Source organism: Eucyclogobius newberryi, unplaced genomic scaffold (assembly GCF_026437365.1).
Source record: "Eucyclogobius newberryi isolate DKJ021-1_F unplaced genomic scaffold, fEucNew1.0.hap1 SCAF_9, whole genome shotgun sequence".
Lineage (NCBI taxonomy): Eukaryota > Metazoa > Chordata > Actinopteri > Gobiiformes > Gobiidae > Eucyclogobius > Eucyclogobius newberryi.
This window is the reverse complement of record NW_027316532.1, coordinates 4,539,540-4,553,732: the sequence shown is the minus strand read 5'-3', so window position 1 is coordinate 4,553,732 and position 14,193 is coordinate 4,539,540.

The window sequence follows — 14,193 nt, the reverse complement described above, 5'->3', positions numbered from 1 at the left end:
ATTAAAGTGATTATAGTTAAAGTGATGGTTTCCAATTCCCTGACTGTGCGCTCCAGGTATCCATAATGAGGTACATAAATAATGTATGCAGTGCATAAATATTGTTTAATAATTACAATGCTTCAAATTTGTATTAGCATCAGCTGTTTCATGTTTGTCGACATGTTTCACAGCATCAGTCTTTTTGTGAGTTGATGAGATTGGCCATATGATTAAAAATATAATTCAGATACAATTTAGATTGAATTTATTAAGAAAACTTGTTATGTTTGGGTGACATCAACTAATCATGTACCAGACCCCTGCCTATAGTGTAGAGGCTCACGTCAACACGTGGCTTATGTCTCTCCAACATGGACCGGCCTCCTGCTGGTGCCAGAGTCAGGACTAAACATGGACCGGCCTCCTGCTGGTGCCAGAGTCAGGACTAAACATGGACCGGCCTCCTGCTGGTGCCAGAGTCAGGACTAAACATGGACCGGCCTCCTGCTGGTGCCAGAGTCAGGACTAAACATGGACCGGCCTCCTGCTGGTGCCAGAGTCAGGACTAAACATGGACCGGCCTCCTGCTGGTGCCAGAGTCAGGACTAAACATGGACCGGCCTCCTGCTGGTGCCCAGAGTCAGGACTAAACATGGACCGGCCTCCTGCTGGTGCCAGAGTCAAGACTAAACATGGACCAGCCTCCTGCTGGTGCCCAGAGTCAGGACTAAACATGGACTGGCCTCCTGCTGGTGCCCAGAGTCAGGACAAAACATGGACTGGCCTCCTGCTGGTGCCCAGAGTCAGGACTAAACATGGACCGGCCTCCTGCTGGTGCCAGAGTCAGGACTAAACATGGACCGGCCTCCTGCTGGTGCCAGAGTCAGGACTAAACATGGACCGGCCTCCTGCTGGTGCCAGAGTCAGGACTAAACATGGACCGGCCTCCTGCTGGTGCCAGAGTCAGGACTAAACATGGACCGGCCTCCTGCTGGTGCCAGAGTCAGGACTAAACATGGACCGGCCTCCTGCTGGTGCCCAGAGTCAGGACTAAACATGGACCGGCCTCCTGCTGGTGCCAGAGTCAGGACTAAACATGGACCGGCCTCCTGCTGGTGCCAGAGTCAGGACTAAACATGGACCGGCCTCCTGCTGGTGCCAGAGTCAGGACTAAACATGGACCGGCCTCCTGCTGGTGCCCAGAGTCAGGACTAAACATGGACCGGCCTCCTGCTGGTGCCAGAGTCAAGACTAAACATGGACCAGCCTCCTGCTGGTGCCCAGAGTCAGGACTAAACATGGACTGGCCTCCTGCTGGTGCCCAGAGTCAGGACAAAACATGGACTGGCCTCCTGCTGGTGCCCAGAGTCAGGACTAAACATGGACCGGCCTCCTGCTGGTGCCAGAGTCAGGACTAAACATGGACCGGCCTCCTGCTGGTGCCAGAGTCAGGACTAAACATGGACCGGCCTCCTGCTGGTGCCAGAGTCAGGACTAAACATGGACCGGCCTCCTGCTGGTGCCAGAGTCAGGACTAAACATGGACCGGCCTCCTGCTGGTGCCAGAGTCAGGACTAAACATGGACCGGCCTCCTGCTGGTGCCCAGAGTCAGGACTAAACATGGACCGGCCTCCTGCTGGTGCCAGAGTCAGGACTAAACATGGACCGGCCTCCTGCTGGTGCCAGAGTCAGGACTAAACATGGACCGGCCTCCTGCTGGTGCCAGAGTCAGGACTAAACATGGACCGGCCTCCTGCTGGTGCCCAGAGTCAGGACTAAACATGGACCGGCCTCCTGCTGGTGCCCAGAGTCAGGACTAAACATGGACCGGCCTCCTGCTGGTGCCAGAGTCAAGACTAAACATGGACCAGCCTCCTGCTGGTGCCCAGAGTCAGGACTAAACATGGACCGGCCTCCTGCTGGTGCCCAGAGTCAGGACTAAACATGGACCGGCCTCCTGCTGGTGCCAGAGTCAGGACTAAACATGGACCGGCCTCCTGCTGGTGCCAGAGTCAGGACTAAACATGGACCGGCCTCCTGCTGGTGCCAGAGTCAGGACTAAACATGGACCGGCCTCCTGCTGGTGCCAGAGTCAGGACTAAACATGGACCGGCCTCCTGCTGGTGCCCAGAGTCAGGACTAAACATGGACCGGCCTCCTGCTGGTGCCCAGAGTCAGGACTAAACATGGACCGGCCTCCTGCTGGTGCCAGAGTCAAGACTAAACATGGACCAGCCTCCTGCTGGTGCCCAGAGTCAGGACTAAACATGGACTGGCCTCCTGCTGGTGCCCAGAGTCAGGACAAAACATGGACTGGCCTCCTGCTGGTGCCCAGAGTCAGGACTAAACATGGACCGGCCTCCTGCTGGTGCCAGAGTCAGGACTAAACATGGACCGGCCTCCTGCTGGTGCCAGAGTCAGGACTAAACATGGACCGGCCTCCTGCTGGTGCCCAGAGTCAGGACTAAACATGGACCGGCCTCCTGCTGGTGCCAGAGTCAGGACTAAACATGGACCGGCCTCCTGCTGGTGCCCAGAGTCAGGACTAAACATGGACCGGCCTCCTGCTGGTGCCCAGAGTCAGGACTAAACATGGACTGGCCTCCTGCTGGTGCCCAGAGTCAGGACAAAACATGGACTGGCCTCCTGCTGGTGCCCAGAGTCAGGACTAAACATGGACCGGCCTCCTGCTGGTGCCAGAGTCAGGACTAAACATGGACCGGCCTCCTGCTGGTGCCCAGAGTCAGGACTAAACATGGACCGGCCTCCTGCTGGTGCCAGAGTCAAGACTAAACATGGACCGGCCTCCTGCTGGTGCCAGAGTCAGGACTAAACATGGACCGGCCTCCTGCTGGTGCCAGAGTCAGGACTAAACATGGACCGGCCTCCTGCTGGTGCCCAGAGTCAGGACTAAACATGGACCGGCCTCCTGCTGGTGCCAGAGTCAGGACTAAACATGGACCGGCCTCCTGCTGGTGCCCAGAGTCAAGACTAAACATGGACCAGCCTCCTGCTGGTGCCCAGAGTCAGGACTAAACATGGACTGGCCTCCTGCTGGTGCCCAGAGTCAGGACAAAACATGGACTGGCCTCCTGCTGGTGCCAGAGTCAGGACTAAACATGGACCGGCCTCCTGCTGGTGCCAGAGTCAGGACTAAACATGGACCGGCCTCCTGCTGGTGCCCAGAGTCAGGACTAAACATGGACCGGCCTCCTGCTGGTGCCAGAGTCAGGACTAAACATGGACCGGCCTCCTGCTGGTGCCAGAGTCAGGACTAAACATGGACCGGCCTCCTGCTGGTGCCAGAGTCAGGACTAAACATGGACCGGCCTCCTGCTGGTGCCAGAGTCAGGACTAAACATGGACCGGCCTCCTGCTGGTGCCAGAGTCAGGACTAAACATGGACCGGCCTCCTGCTGGACCGGCCTCCTGCTGGTGCCCAGAGTCAGGACTAAACATGGACCGGCCTCCTGCTGGTGCCAGAGTCAAGACTAAACATGGACCAGCCTCCTGCTGGTGCCCAGAGTCAGGACAAAACATGGACTGGCCTCCTGCTGGTGCCCAGAGTCAGGACTAAACATGGACTGGCCTCCTGCTGGTGCCAGAGTCAGGACTAAACATGGACCGGCCTCCTGCTGGTGCCAGAGTCAGGACTAAACATGGACCGGCCTCCTGCTGGTGCCCAGAGTCAGGACTAAACATGGACCGGCCTCCTGCTGGTGCCAGAGTCAGGACTAAACATGGACCGGCCTCCTGCTGGTGCCCAGAGTCAAGACTAAACATGGACCAGCCTCCTGCTGGTGCCCAGAGTCAGGACTAAACATGGACTGGCCTCCTGCTGGTGCCCAGAGTCAGGACAAAACATGGACTGGCCTCCTGCTGGTGCCAGAGTCAGGACTAAACATGGACCGGCCTCCTGCTGGTGCCCAGAGTCAAGACTAAACATGGACCAGCCTCCTGCTGGTGCCCAGAGTCAGGACTAAACATGGACCGGCCTCCTGCTGGTGCCAGAGTCAGGACTGAACATGCGGTAATCAGCATTTCAGTTTCATAATAGTGTTGTGATTAAATAAATCTTATTTTCAGTCACTGCACGAGTTGATAGCGGATATTGGCAGATCAAAATCAGAAGTGCAAAACGCTGGATCAGTGAATCCCCAAAGATAAGTATGTGACACACTCCATCAGATAGTGTCCTGTCCTGCCCAAGTAGGGGAAGCGAGTCCCAAAGCAGGATATAAGCAGCTAAGGTAATGGTAAAGAAAACAGCCCATAGTGTGCAACAAGCAGCTGGAATAGAAAAGAAAGGCAGGCATTATGTCTCTGCACAGAGGGAGGAAGTAGGAGAGGACCCACAGTTCCACAGGGAGGAAATCACAGGCAAAACAAACAGTCCAACCAACGTGTCTAGTTTCTTCCTTGTGCTGTGGACTCCTTGAGGAAATACATCAGCTAGGATCAAAGCATGTCATGATAACACATTTTAAAGCACTATATATAGCAACAGAAAATATCACAATAAATGATCAAATTGACACTGCTTTTTGCCATGGACACAATAACCTAAAGCAGGATAATGCAAGTAAATTATTTTTGAATAACCATATTGTAAAGAAAACATTAACTGCATAAAACAAATGACAAGATAAACCACACAAGTGGTACTCTGTAATAAGTCATTAAAGTTACTTATTTACAATGGAGTCTTGGCCAGCATTGTCAGATATGGCATGGCTTGGTTCGCTCACAGCCCAGTGTAAAACCAGACGGCTAAAAATGCTCTAAAGCTTGCAGGAAAAACCTGTACAAAAGCAGCGCTTACAATAATTACACAAGGAAGGTCTGGACTCGGTTAAATTGCACCATTGACTCTCTCTGAGCTGAACCGGATCACATTCACAACACACTTTTATCAATCGAACCAAATCCAGAAAAACATATCTCCACCTCGCCTGTAGAGGCGCTGTGTACAATATCAGGCAAAGGAAAGACAGGGAAACAGACCCGGAGACCTTGAGGTCTGCCTAATCTGTGTCACTTAAAGTGGGACTTGAGCCCAGTTCATTTTTGTTTTTTGCGAAACCCAGAACCTGACCCACGTGTCCCCAACCCGCCCCAGATGAGCACAACCTGCCCTACATGTGAACAAACTGCCCCAGTGTGAGCGTGGACATGTGTTTTTATGTCAGGGGGAGGTGAGTGACAAGTGAGTGACAGGTAAGTGACAGGTGAGAGACAGGTGAGTGCGTGGCGGGCTGAATGCCCTGGATCCCTCAGAATGCCCAGGTAAAAGAAAATGTGATTCAAATCTCAGCTGATTTATAAACACAGACCTTGAAAGGTATGACATCATCACATTTACCTGTACTATTTTCCACATTAAAGCCAGCTAAAGCGTTGCTTTCTATGTTTTGTTATAGGTAGCTTTATAAGAATGTTATTTCTGTGATTAATTATTGGAAAAGGTGATACATTTGCTGTGTGATCATAATAGGTTATAATTAAACCAGACTTTGACTTACTCCTGTGACTTTCAAGTCTTTCTATGTGTCATTGAGTGTCTGCGTGATGACGTCACGACACTATATGTTCTCGTATTATTTCCATGATTTTCCATTTAGCCAGTTTCAAATCCTTAACGCTTCAACAAGTTATACCTCATTACGATCGCTTTCACAGTATTACGTGTGCTATTACTTTTGACATTTGAACAACTTGTACTTCGTGCAGAATTGTCAAAATTATTAGTACTTTTTCCCCATTTAAATGAATTTGGGCATTATGAGTGTCTGCGGAATTCTTTAGGCTTTATTCTTTAGACTTTTGTGACGGAGCCAGTCGAGCGAGAAAGAGAGACAGAGGGAGAGAGATAGAGGGAGAGAGAGAGGGGGGAGGAGGGAGAGGGAGAGAAGCAGACACTAGCAATGGCTTCAGCCATTGCAAATTTGGCGGCTGATGGTGCAAAATATAGGGGGGGCTATTTGACATGACATGTTTTTTGCTTAGAGGCGCATACCATTTGTGAGAAAATACGTTTGACACAAAATGTACGCTTTATAAAATATCAGATTGTAAAGAGCAAAACTAATATCTCAGTGATACTGTAACTTATAGTGCATATTAGCAATTACCACATTAAGAGGAAATAAAAACACAAACAATTGTTAACACTTAATGCTTGGATTTAGCCCTATCCAGGTAATAAAACAAAAAAAAAACAATCCTCTTTGGTGTGTGTGTAGTCAAGGTAACGGAGCTTGACACATCAGATGTTTTGGATTGATACGAAATCAGCCACTTTCACTTCAACACGAATATAGTTTTTATTCACAGTCAGCAAACAGTCGAGGAGCTCATTCTGACCTTTTAGATGTACCTTTTGTACAAAGACGTCTGTAGATGCAGTTTTAAGCTGTAAACACTGAAAACAAGCGTGTGGTCTATATATATATATATATATATATAATGAATATATATATATATATATATATATATATATATATATATATATATAATGAATATATATATATATATATATATATAATGAATATATATATATATATATATATATATATATATATATATATATATATATATAATGAATATATAATACAAAAACCAGCCGCCCGCTGCACATGAGTTTGTTTTGAGCCTGAGCCTCTCGTGTGTCTCAGCGTGGCTCACGTCATAGTCACTTCCTGGTTTTGTTCCGCTCTCTGGTACGTTCGCTTTCACAATTCAGACAAACCGCGTCAGAGTTCCATTCAATCGGACCGAGACCGACTTTTCCAACCAGAAATGTTCAGATCAAAGTTTTTACAGCGTGAATCCTGGACGCGTTTGAGCGTCGGACACTTTGTAGCCGATCGGGGCTTGGCAAAAAAAAAAAAAAAAAGTGCGACACATTACGACTTTGATTAGATTTGGAGTAACTTTTAATAATCAACAACATTCAATTCAATGTGCACATTTGAATCATCTCTCATATGTTTGTAGAGGCCTAAACTACAGAGTTAGCTTTAAGACCCAATAAAGGAAGGTTATGTTTTGTTTTTTTTGCTGTAATTATTTAGGTAATTTTATGTGCTAAATGCAAATTGGCCATTCTATTGGAATCATGATCTTGGATTTCATTAGTACATACAATACTGGTCTGCTTTTGTAAAACAACAATGCTAGTTTAGTTTAGTTTAGTCTTTATTTGTCAGGGACCATGTACAAAATCATTAATCTTCAAGAGAAAAGATGATCTGCACCAGATTTAGCTACTGCTACTTTCCATCTGCCGTCCCTGGGCAGGTGAATACATCACAATAATAAAAATACACATTTCAGAGCAAACTTGGACATATTTTTTCAAGGGAAGTGTAGCAGCATTATTAAGGATTTTGAATAGAGTTCTTAGATTTGTATATAAAATAAAATGGTCAAAACTAAGCATTTTGTATTTGCTAAGGATGTTGCAATGGTGATAAGGCTGAGCAAAATAATATGTCTGTTTGCCGTAACCCGACCGACCCGTTTTGAAACTAGCCGACTGAAAAACAAATATCAGCATTTAGTTGAAAAAACGTCTAAATCTTTTATTTTTCTATTATTTCGCCGACTCACCGACCGGTCTGTCCTGAACCGCCGTGGTTAATATTTTTATCACGCTGATAAACGTGACTTTCATCTCGAAGGACTGAGAACGCACCGCGCAACACATGTGCGTCTTCGTATTCAGTCCTCCACATGCATCTGAAACAAAACAGATCGCGCGGAGGAATCATCATATTGTCTTTAACAAGTTGGTTTCCCTGTTGTTGTTGTTGTTGTTGTTGTTGTTGTTGTTGTTGTTGTTGTTGTTGTTGTTGTTGTTGTTGTTGTTGTTGTTGTTGTTGTTGTTGTTGTTGTTGTTGTTGTTGTTGTTGTTGTTGTTGTTGTTGTTGTTGTTTTATGGCAGTTGGCATCCAATTGTTGCATTACCGCCAGACTTTATTCCTCAGACTTTTCGTAGTCCTCAGACTGTCGTAGTCCGTACAAGAACTCCTTCCATTGCCTCTGTCGGCGCCAATGAAGTGTGCATAGGACATGTGTTTCTCTGTCAGGGTGTGAAATTTGATTTACGCAGATGCATTCTGGGATTGAAACACGGCCAGCAGCGTCATCACAACAAACATGGCGGCGCCCGTGTCCCCCGCATGTTCCCCCCGCTCGTCTTAGCTACCAAAATAAAGGATAGCGGCGTACAAAAGGTCGATTGAAATATCTTTAAATCATGAGCTTTAGTCTCTCAATCGGGTTGAGAGAGACGTTTTCCATCATTGACTGTTGAAGCCTGACCCCTGGTGGTCACTCCGACTCAAAAAATGACAAAATCTTGATCTTTTTTTTTGCCTTCAAAGTAAAAAAAATAAGAATTTGCCTACCGACCGACCCAGATGAAAAATGTTGACTCGGGTTACAGCAAACAGAAGTGTTTTTTTTGTCAATTGCCTTTCATGCTTGGTTATAGAGGGATCTGAGAGATTTAAGACAGGATACGAACAGGATAAACAATTAGTCATGTGTGGGATAATCATAGCATTGAAATAAACTGTTTCTCATGTGTCTTAAAGATGAGATATTATATTTGATTGAGTTTCTTAAAAGTTTCTTAAAAGACAAAGTCTGATCCAAATAAACCCCCAGGTATTTTGTCTCTGTGACAATGTTAATCTTTGTTCCATTGACATAGATGTTCGGTATATCTTTAATTTTGCTTGATTTGGTAAAAAACATACAAACTGTCTTATTAATATTGAGCGTTAGGCATGAGCATTAAAGCCAATTACTGATTCTATCCATAGCAGCAGTCAATCTGATGGCCACTTGCTGCATATCCCCTCCATGTGCATAGATGACAGCATCTCTGCGTACATGAGGATATCTACATCTCTGCACACATCCGGGAGGTCATTGATGTAAATACTGAACAGCAAGGGTCCCAAAATTGACCCCTGTGGGACACCTGTTGTGCATGGCTTCAGAGAGGACGTTGAATTATTGGTTCTCACACACTAAACCTCAAGGATACATGGAAATTGGTAAGACAATAAGGTAAATGTCCTGTATAATTGTCCTTAATCTATTGTCTCATGTTTTGTTCTTTTATATTTCTTGCCTGTATTAAATTCAAACGTTGGTGTTGTGGATGGCAGTGGTGAGTGATACACCTGAGCCTCAGAGCCCCATCTTAAGCCGACTGCACAACATCCTGCAGCAGAAGATTGGCGTTGAGAAAGTCAACAAGTCAATAAGTTAAAAGGTTCATGTCATTCTCACTAACTTTAATTTAATGTAACTGGACACCTGAAACCAGCTTGTTCTTTCTTACTGAAAGCAGGAATCTTCTTGATCTGGACTCCAGTTTGGTCCTGAGCATTTTTGGACCAGAACATCAGAACCTTTATATCAGCACCCGACACCTGGTATTGTCCGACTGGGCGTTCCAAGAAGGTGAGACTTGAAATGAAGCTTTCGAACGTATAAATTAGTCATGTGTAATGTGCAGGCCTATTTGAACACACAATGATCAGCCGGAACCCAAATGTATCCCATATTATGACAACCAGCTAGTGCTTTTGGTTTGTTCATCTGTTTCTCAAACCAAGTCTGTTCAACTGTGTCTTTCCCACACAATACAGCAGTGTCAGAGCTGGAAGCGTTTAATCTGTTCATAAACAATGACACTTTTGTCTCCATACGACTGCAGACAGAATTATCATTGGTCATTTGTCTTTCCAACAAAGCCGTGCAAATTTGCCTTACAAATTGAAAACGAGAAAGGCAAACTGATCAGGAATGGGTTAGTCCGTCTTCGTCCTTTACCTTTGGAAGCAGAATGAGTCTTACTATGTGTCAAAGATCGATCTTAACCTCTGCTGTTTGGATGAGGCCGTCTGGTCCAGGCACAACTTTGACCACTTGTCCAATTTTCCACTGACCACGGGGAATTTGCGGATCCGCAAGTAGAACAAAAGCACCTTCCTTGACGTCGTCCACAGGGAATCTCCATTTACTTCTGGTCTGGAGGTTAGGGAGGTAGTTCCAGATGAATGCAGACCAGAAATGGTTGGTATAGTGCAAAGCTAAACTAGTAGGTCATGTATTCTCCTTATGTTTGTGTAAATACCTGTTGAATGAGATGTGTGGTTGTGAGTGTATTTGGGTCAGAATGTGGACTCTGTGAAATGATCTTATTGTTGAATGTGTTTTGTTTGCACAGTATCCTTTTTTCTGTAAATCAGGGACTGCAGATGGAAATGAGCTTCTTAGCTACACTCTACACACATCTTTGTCTTTTAAGAGCTTAATGTTCCTTGTACATTGTCCCTTCAAATAAAGATTAAACTAAACTAAACCTCTGTCTTCGGACCACACCTCTAATACCCATACCCGGACCTCCCTCTCCTTGTGATATACTTTCTTTAGCATTCAGTCTTCTAAGAGGGGGTCCTAAAACCGGCTGGGCAAATTGCCGAGACGGGGCCCCCAGTCTCTCGTCACAGCCATCGGTCTGCAGTTCGAGTCGACATAGATCACCAGCGTCCATCTCACATCAATAAGTGTTTTTAATTTCTTTGTGCTTGCGTGGTCCTTGCTAATTAATTCATTTCACCGTGTAATTTAAATTTTAAAATGTGATTTTGTGTTATAATAAGTAAAAAAAGAAGAAACAGTAAATGGTTAAATTGTCTTGCTTCATTTGGAAATAATAGATGCAAGATCTTATTTAGTGTAACATTTTTTTTTTCTTTCAAATTACTATATTTTTGGGATAATTAATAACAATACTAATACTACTAATACCAATCCTACAGCTGAACTTTACTGAACAACAAAATGAGACAATTTACAACAGGAAAGCAGTGTGGGTCGGCTGAGGCCAGAAGTTCATTCTCTGTTTGAAGCTTTTCAATGATTCTGTCTGGACAAAGGGCCTGTTTCATAAAAGCCACATTCCAGTTTGTTTATTTGATCAAAAGTACTTTACTTTTGTTTCTGTGCACTTTTTGAAGGCTGTTTGAAAGCTCAAACTGTTGTCTCTTCCCGATTGCACTCCCGCATCACAGCAGCAATATTCAAATGAAAGATATCCATTGGAAACTTTTTGTGTATTTTTTTTTGTGGATAAATGTAGGGAGAAAAAAATGTTTTTCGTCAAGTTTTCATATAAAAAAAGAAGAAAAAATTAAAAATTGCAAACATTTCACATATTTGGGACTGGATATAGCCAGGTTTAGATGTACTGCTTCAATTTGTGGACATATTAGATTTATTAAAGATTGACTTGACAGAAGAAATCTTCACATGCTAAATTGCGTGAATCAAAACATCACAAAAAGATAAAACATTCACGCTAGCATTATAAATGGACACAAAAACATGAAAGGGGACACTAAGAATAATACAATTTAAAGAGCTCAATTAAGTACAAAACAACAAACAGTGGACATTTTGTACATCTTATTTAGATCTGGCTGTAAAACGTCATACAATTTCAAACTTTGCCTCATTTTTTGGAGTTAAAACTTTAATAAATCAGGCTTATAATTAGATATCGGCAAATCCTTTAATACAATTCGTCAAAATCTTGTTACGTCAAAGATTGTAGAGTTTGTTGCGTGTAGGTGATACTTTAAGGGCTGATCTTTATGTCTTTGTGGGAGAAATATGCATTTCAGGAAAATCTTTCTATAATATAATATCCACACACAGGCTTGTTTATATAAATGTACAGTGTTTGGATACACGCCCGAAAGTTCTCTTTCCGAGCAGTGTGGGACTTGTCTTTGTGGAGTTTATATGTTCTTCTTATGTTTGGGTGGGTTTCCTCAAAGAACTATACATCCCACAATCAACTCAAATGAGGCACATGCATTCCAAAACCTTCCAGCTAGGAAATCCTGTCCAAGATCCGGAGTCCAGATCAAGAGATTAGTCCCCTGGCACTGCGCTCCCCCACTTCGCCACCAACTGAATGGTTTAATGATGCGTCAAATGCAGATGACAGATAGCTTTATGAATGACAGAATGAATACATGGAATAATGAAAGCCTTTATTGCTCCAAGGGAAATTTGTCTAAAACTCAAAGAAAGAGGAAAGAGGAGCAGCACAGAAACATAACTAAACTGTACAACTGTACAATCTTATCTTGTTTGTTTTGAAGTTTTAGAATTCTCTGTAAAATACTTTCAATTCGACCTTTGTCAACATTAAAAAGACACAATTGTCTCATTTGCAAACGTTGACTTGAACTCTGGCACAATTTCCATGGTTTTCTTGTCCAGCTTCACAGGTCATTGTGTTTTTTTTCTGAAATAAAAACACACTTGGGTTTAAAATCAACAAATTTACTTCTCAGCAGTTATAGCAACAGTCAATTACTTAGTCCTCTGCAGTGCTGTAAAAGACTCACAATAGCAACGTTATCAGCATGTTTATTTTGTGTAACTTTTCTGGTAGAGAGTACCTCACTTGCCTGCTTGTCAAATGAATACTTTTTGGGCTTGTGCTCCTGAATAAAATGTGCGTGTTGTAACATGAGATATTTACACATAAATATAGTACACAATAGTGACACGCCAGTTGTATACATTTTTACTGGCAAACAGCCACCAGGGGGCAATCTAGCAGGAAGTGCAAGTGTTTGACACGCTGTAGAAGAAGTCAGTGGCGGCACTGTTTTCTATAGTTTGTAAATTCTTTACAATAAAAACTCACTTGTGGCAACCAAACCAGCCTGAGATGTTTAAATGATTTTTTTGTAAGTATTTCATAAACATTAGAATAAGTTGAAGACAAATACTGAACTGTCCAAAACAATAGTCACCACAGAAATAAAAGGGTCACACGCTTTCCCACATCCCACGTTCCACACCTGCAGCCCCTCCCAGTACTTAAAGACACCTGTCGCAGCTGTTCAGGGAAGCTGCCATTCGTTTGTGCCTTTAGAGTCTCAGGGCTGTGGTGACAGTGCCTGACCTTGTGTGTTTGAAGCGCTAGTTTGTTGTGCGTCTTCTTTGTTGTCACTTCAATTGGGTTTGAGGGACTAGTTCTTGGTAGGCCTGTGTGACTCGTGCGCTTTTTAGAGACACTTTAATTTGCCATTTTGTGTTCTTAGTTATGTACACTGTAAGAAAAACAGTAAAGAACTGGCAGTATATTTGCCATTATTTAACTGTTAACTTAACAGGGCATTACTGTAGCAAATTTGAAAGCTTTTCTCTGTTCATGAAATCTCATCAGAGATAATGCTCCCCTCAAGGCTCACTTTCCAGAGCCTGATGTAGTTGTCACCTGTGTCACCTGAAACTTCAACGATTTTAGTGTGTGGAATAAAGTGACACCCTGAACATTTTAAAGTTTAAGTGTAGTCAGTATTTATTCTGATGTCTCAAATGACAATGTATAAATCCTTCAAAATACAACTCAAGAAGATTGAGAACTATGATAACATGAATAAAACTTCAGGTGCCATACCACAGAGTATGAGAGGTGGCTGCCCACGAGTCCGAAGGTTCGCTGGTCCGAAAATGTGAGTCTGCGGGGCGAGCTCTCCTCGCCTCCCTTTTGCCCTACTCACTTTAAGACTTTTCTAGTGTTAATGCACTTTTTATTATTAAACTCACGTATTTTCTATAACCGACTTGTTTATGTACATAGCCTGAACTCCTTATCAGAATTATTAATGAATTCATTAACTCCGGGATTAAACTGTTTTCCAGTAGGCATTCTTCAAAAGCTGATTTTCCTTTTTTACTACCAATCCTACGCTAATAGGATCACGCTTATTTCTATACTTATGATCAAATGAGGGCATAAAGAGGAGGATTCGAGATGTTCCCTTGTTATTTTCACATACACAGTACAACTTGCGGTGCCTCCTGTGAGCAGCTGGTACATTAAACGTGACGAGCCCCAGTGCGTGTCTTCATGCTTCGTGCACATTTTACAGACTGACTACATCCTGATGCCGTCTGCACCTTCACTTTAGCCTATGAGGAACTTTCAGACTAGTGAACATTTAAAACCTTCGGACTAGTGAACCTTCAGACTCGTGGGGGTAACTGTATGAGATGAGGGGTGGTTGGAAGGAAATGGTTCCATAGACGTCATGCGTTCCATTCACTATATGATATTGTAGTATTTTGTGTTTATTTTGTGTTTTTTAAATGATTCTGTA